Source organism: Diadema setosum, chromosome 1 (assembly GCF_964275005.1).
Source record: "Diadema setosum chromosome 1, eeDiaSeto1, whole genome shotgun sequence".
NCBI classification, from domain to species: domain Eukaryota; kingdom Metazoa; phylum Echinodermata; class Echinoidea; order Diadematoida; family Diadematidae; genus Diadema; species Diadema setosum.
The window spans coordinates 41592146-41598853 of NC_092685.1; positions in this window are offsets into that span (position 1 = coordinate 41592146).

Sequence of the window (6708 nt, forward strand, 5' to 3'; positions counted from 1 at the left end):
TGACTAGTGACCCCCTGACTTGTCTGTCATTATATATTATACTCAGACATCATTTTTTGCTAATATGATTTCCAAGCAAAACTATGCTTTACAATGAATAAACAGATAGAAACTAGAGCTCTATTTCCACTTTTCAACTATTTCAGTCCACAATTTGCACTAGACTGTTAAACCTTTGTACACATTGGACACAGGAGTGCTCCTGAAACACATTGACTCACTGTATCAACCCTTGAGTTTGTTTGTTTAGAGAGTCACTACCAGCCGGGACCATGCATGAAGCAGAGAGGCATAACTGTCATGGTAACCTTAGAGAACAATGGAAAGTCCAACATACTAACTGTATGCACAGAATGCACCATATACATTTTCTACTTGAGGAGTGCTCTATTACGATGGTGACTGTATAATCAGGAACGCTCCTCGAGAGGGGAAAAAGTACCATTTTGTCTGTTCATACAGAGCTTACAGTGCTTTAAAAGTGCTCCTGCAGTGCTAATGGCCTAAATAGACGTGGTATGTAGGCATATTGGTTGCTATGGCAACTGCAATTTGTACAAAAGTTGGCACATATACATTCAATTCAAATTCAAATGAAATTTTAACATGACTCCTTCAAAAACCTGGCAAGTACGTTTGGAAACACTGTAAATCATCTCAACACTTTCCCATTTAGTAGCAGGTATGTCACTCAATAGAAGCATGTACATAATAAATACACAAAAACAAAAACAAGTGAAATGCATAGCTCACACACTTCATTATTATAAACAATATGCTGTACAATCATGAAGAAAAACAAATGCACTGTACACTTAAAAAATAAAGACTCCTCACACAACCTGTACACTCCAAGTCTGAGGCTTGAGTACATCTTATATAAAGGTCCTTTTTTTTTCAACTATTCATAAAATGCAAAGAACATTTCACACAACAGTTACACAATATCAACATTTTGCCTTCTAAACTTGTTTGAAAATAAGTTAGAATAATATCATGACATAAAAATAAGTATGTAGCCAGAGTATAATTTGAAAAAGTCAGGAGGAACAGCCGCACTTCACATTTCTTTTCACATTCTCATCCATCTGTATTTTTGATATGCAATGCAAAAAGACATAATCAGAAAAGTGTAAAATGATGAGCTGCAATAACACAATCTCAGTTGGGCAACGACAAATATGTGAAATGTTTGAAAAAAAAAAAGTATGCTGACAGTACTGCAATCTATAAAAAATTACAGTGTATCTGATCATGGTTGCCATGTTTTAGAACAGTATCCACTGATCTTCCTGCAAGAATGAATCGCATGCAGCTTGTAGGAAAGACTACTGCTAGGGTATGATCAATCCTAACGCAACGTTCCACATACCCACCACTGAACCTGGAGGGTGCTTCAGGAATAAAAGTCAAGTACTCCAATCCAACTTATTTTGCACTTTTGATCGCAAAATACTCCCAAAACAACTTGTTATCCTGGCAAATGGCATCAGCCCAACAAGTTGCTTAGCAGACCCTTTCGATATACTGAAAGCAAATTCCAGATGTTGGGAGGTGGAATTTTGAGCCCTTCTGAGAGGTACGTTTTAACCTTAAAGGATATCAATTTCGTAAGGCTCTTGTGATGATGGGTAAACATTAGGCACTGTCTGCATTATTAACCATTCTGAAAACATGTTGGCCAGTTTCTTTCCACAACAAAATAAAGGGAGAAAAAAAGAAAGCCTTTGTTTACAAACTATACTCTGGCTTAGAATGATCCATAGCAATAAAGCATCCCAACCTATTTCAGTGTAATATAAATAGTTATTGCTTTGGAACTGCTACAATTGCTGTACATATCTAATACATCAAATATATCTATTGGCTGTACACTATTAAAGCAGAACAGGAAATATAGCAAATCAAATAACTTATATAATGCAATCAGTTTAAAGACACAAATTTTTGACTCAAAAAGCTCCTATTAAATTGGAACACGTAGAATGTCATTTCTATATTGCACTACAAAAGCAGAAAGCGTTCTTAGATTCAAATTATGCAAACTAACACAGAGAATTTCAAGTAAAATGAAATTCAACAGCCTTGGCCGACACTCAAATGGAAGTATCATTCAGGTAAAGTCTGGAAGTATGTGTTCCATGTGGATTTCTGAGCAGAAAAGAGGACAAGCAGTATACATTCATTCACAAAGTCAACTCTGATTACAAAATGTTCAGTCATGATTAGAAACTAATACTGCCTATTGATTCACAAAACACACTTAACTCACATGATACTATAAATTAGTAAAACTTGATGATACCAAATATTTCATGATATGTGATCAACATGTGGGCATTTCCTTCAAAAAAAGTTCTATACTTAATTTAAAACAGCACACTGTTTTCTTTCTGATTAAACATGTATCTACATGTACTATAATATATGCACTCATATCTCCTTCAATAATTTTTCCAAGGTCACTGTTGAATTGAGTCAAGAGTACATCAGCATTCACAAAAAGTGCTTGAGTCTACTGCTTATTACGTACTACCTAAAAAGTTCTCAGACTAACTGCATGCCATCCTACTTTATCCAACATTTAGAAATATAAGTTAGCATCAAGGTTTGAAGACGCGCGTAGATACTGTACACAAATATGTCACTGCAAACAACACAAAAAGTCATGTAAAGCTGTTTTTAGAATTCAACTTGTATGTTGCATATGTGCTTAATTCACACGCCATCGTATGTCAACATGCTGCTCAAGTAAAATGTTCACTGTCAAAAGCCTGAAAGGACTGAAATCAAATGCAATCGAAAACAAATCGAACCATTTCAGCTTGAATTTCTGAAATTCATTTATATGTGACCCGCTTCAACAAAAAGGTCCTAAAGTCGCGCACTGTCGAAGCCGTGAAAATCGAGTTTGAAGTCAGAGCATTAAAATTGGTCAAAACTTACGATTTTCTGATTTTGATATATTATTGGAGTCTAATATGTCTTCTATCATCTGTCAAAATTTTGACGATAATGATCAAAGAAAAGATAAAGAAATAGCGTTTTTCTGAGCAATGTTTTTTGGCGTTTCAACGAAGCAGAAACTGGTTCGAAATTTTGGATTGAGCGCCACAGATAGATTCCGCCCCTAACAACGACCAGAGTGATCTCATTGGTCAGTTTGCTGCTTGCTGCTAACCTAAGCGTGAAGCTCGCACACTGCCCAGTCGACTGGTGCACGTGCAGGCGGGGTGCGCTATGCTCAGCCGCTTCTCACATCCTGGTCACTGATTGGTTGATGAGGAGACCGCCGACGCTGATGTGCTTGAATGAACTCTTCAGGGGTTGCTAGGGCTTACATTCTATTGTCCACAGAGGTGAAAACTGACTTGCATGTCCCTTGATCGTGATTGCGTCGAAAGGAAGACTTTTAGGGCACTTTTCTCGAAACAGTGCTTTTCCAGACGTCTCGACATGCTCTCTTTTAAACATCGATATCTCCGCAGCCGATTATTTTTATAAAATGTGTTATATATCAATTTAAAGCAGAAAGATTAGGGGATTATATCATGCAATTTTCAAATAATCGACCTCGCCCGACTTTAGGATCATTTTGTTGTAGCGGGTCACATATGCTCTTTCCTTATTCACTTTATTGACAAAAGTACTGAAACACAGTCTGCGATGACTACTCGATCTAGAAAAAAAAAATTCAAAGCTCCTATCTTCACAGATAGAATCCTTTAAATTCCTTCCACTGAACACACTCAATAGAATAACAACAAAATACACAACCAAGGCCAAGTTCAGTCAAGCCACACCCATAAATCATGAGTCACACACTAACATCCTCAGCTGTTAACTTGAAACAGTGTGGCTATACTGCTGCTATTACTGATAACTGGTTTTTGTTCCAAAATCTCCATTTTGCAAGCGCAGAATATGAAAATCAAATCTTATTCATGCATGTAGACAACTAGGATTGTTGGCTTGGAACATGTGATCCTCTCCTATTTAAAGCCAAAACATAATTCTTGTAAACCTGCAGAACTGTCAATAATTTCTGCAAAATGTACATTCATGCATAAGAAATGAGTGAAATAATGCTGTAATAACACGATTTCAATTGTTGATGAAAATGCAAAATATTGGCCAAAAAGATTTGCCTGAAGTCCATAATCTCCAAACTCGCCCAACTGTGTGGTTGCTACGCAGTTTTTCATAATTGATTATAATCAACAAATCAGGCCACAGCAGCAAGGGCGCCGGAAGCGGGGGGCAGGGGTGGCACTTGCCCCCCCGAAACAAAATGTTGGGGGGGCAAAACGAGTTTTTGCCCCCCCCCCCCCCCCCAAAGTGCCCCCTGTAACAAATAATTAATCACTGATTTAAAGACCAAAATGAACAATAAAGGCATATTTCTTGTCTAAATGTTGTAATTTCATAACTGAAAATGCAAAATTTTTCGCCCCTAACGGGGCGAAAGTGCACTAACAACATACATTATTGTATCTATACACTAATAGTAACTTATGAGTAAATTTTGTGTATAGATGGTAGCCTCGTGTCCTCGAGTGTGCCCGCTGAAACATACCTTTAGTAAACCTTACATATTTCATTTTCTTCTTTGCTTTCTAGTAGTATAAGAATATTTGTTATTGTTCGAACGATGCGATCACGTTTAAGCTTTTAATGAGTACATTTCAGATAAATTGCAAAGTGAAAGTGGCTCGCTCTATAAAAGCGACTTTTATACTCTGTTTTTACAAAAAGTCCCTACCGTGGTATCCCCCTCCCACACCCTCCCCCGCTCGGTCGCTTCGCTCCCTCGTCAAGGATCTCACAACATCACATAATATACCCCATATGTTAAGATCATGGTCCTTCCAACTGATTTTTTTCAATATGTTAATTCCATAGAAATTTGCTTTTAAATGTTCTATAAAGGCGACTTTTATACTCCGTTTTTACAAAAAGTCCCTACCGTGGGAGGGGGTATCCCCCCTCCCACACCCTCCCCCGCTCGGTCGCATAATATACCCCATATGTTAAGATCATGGTCCTTCCAACTGATTTTTTTCAATATGTTAATTCCATAGAAATTTGCTTTTAAATGTTCTATAAAGGCGACTTTTATACTCCGTTTTTACAAAAAGTCCCTACCGTGGGAGGGGGTATCCCCCCTCCCACACCCTCCCCCGCTCGGTCGCATAATATACCCCATATGTTAAGATCATGGTCCTTCCAACTGATTTTTTTCAATATGTTAATTCCATAGAAATTTGCTTTTAAATGTTCTATAAAGGCGACTTTTATACTCTGTTTTTACAAAAAGTCCCTACCGTGGGAGGGGGTATCCCCCCTCCCACACCCTCCCCCCGCTCGGTCGCTTCGCTCCCTCGCCGAAGATCTCGCACCATCACATTATTAATGTACTCCTCGTATGTTATGATTATAGTCCTTCCAACTGATTTTTTCAACATGTTAATTCCCCAGAAATTTGCTTTAATTCTCTATAAACGCGACTTTTATACTCTGTTTTTACAAAAAGTCCCCACCGTGGGAGGGGGTATCCCCCCTCCCACACCCTCCCCCTGATCGGTCACTTTGCTCCCTCGCCGAGGATCTCACACCATCACATTATTATGTACTCCCGTATGTAATAATCACAGTCCTTCGCACTGATTATTTTAACCATGTTTAATTCCTTAGAAATTTGGTCTATAAACGCGACTTTTGTACCCTGTTTTACAAAAGCTCCCTACAGTGGGGGAGGGGGGGGGGGGGTATCCCCCTTTCCATCCCCCCCCCCCCCCCCCCACCCCCGCTCATTCGCTTTGCTCACGCGCCGAGGATCTCACATCGTCACAATGTGCCCCCGTTGAGATTTTGCCCCCCCAAAACCAGAAGTGTTCCGGCGCGCTTGCACAGCAATATCCACCCTTCTTCCGCACTAGAGTGAATCACATGCAGATTACATTTACAAGGGCACTATCAGTCATCACGTAACATTTTACCTCTCCACAATGCTATTATAGGAAGGACCCTTCTGACATAAAAGTTGTGTACTATGCTCAATACTTTTTAATTCTTTTGATCTCAAAATGTTCCAAAACAACTCATCATCCTGACAAAATGCGCCAGCCAGTTAGTAGACCATTTCAATGTATGGTAGAAAATGGCAGAAAATAAATTTTGAGCCCTTCTGATAACTATGTTTTGGCTTCAACACTGACATCATCCTGAATAATCATGTTGTACATAGAGAAAATAAAAGTAATTACTGTCTTGAGGGGTACAACAGTGAACAAGGTACACTACATTAAAAAATAGTGACATGCTATGATGGTAATAACTACAATTTTTTTGTATACTTTTTACACAGGGAGACAAACAATAATCGAAAGGGTCCATCTCTGTTGCCTGAATGTATAGCACCAAATTTATAGGAAGTTAAAACAAGAAATTGTGTTTTTTGAGTGCCATAAAATCTGCACGAAATAAACATCTGTATGATGAGTACAGTGTTTGCATGACATGCCTAATTTTAGAACATATTCACTCTGATGGATACGGTGAATTTGATATCTTACACTAAGGAAATATTCTGACATGAAATGTACCATTTAAAAATAAGTGGAAAAAAAAAAGATAACATCATCCACACTATGCTGCTGCCATTAAAACTCTTCTATTACTTTGTGTATCCCTCTGATTATTGCATAT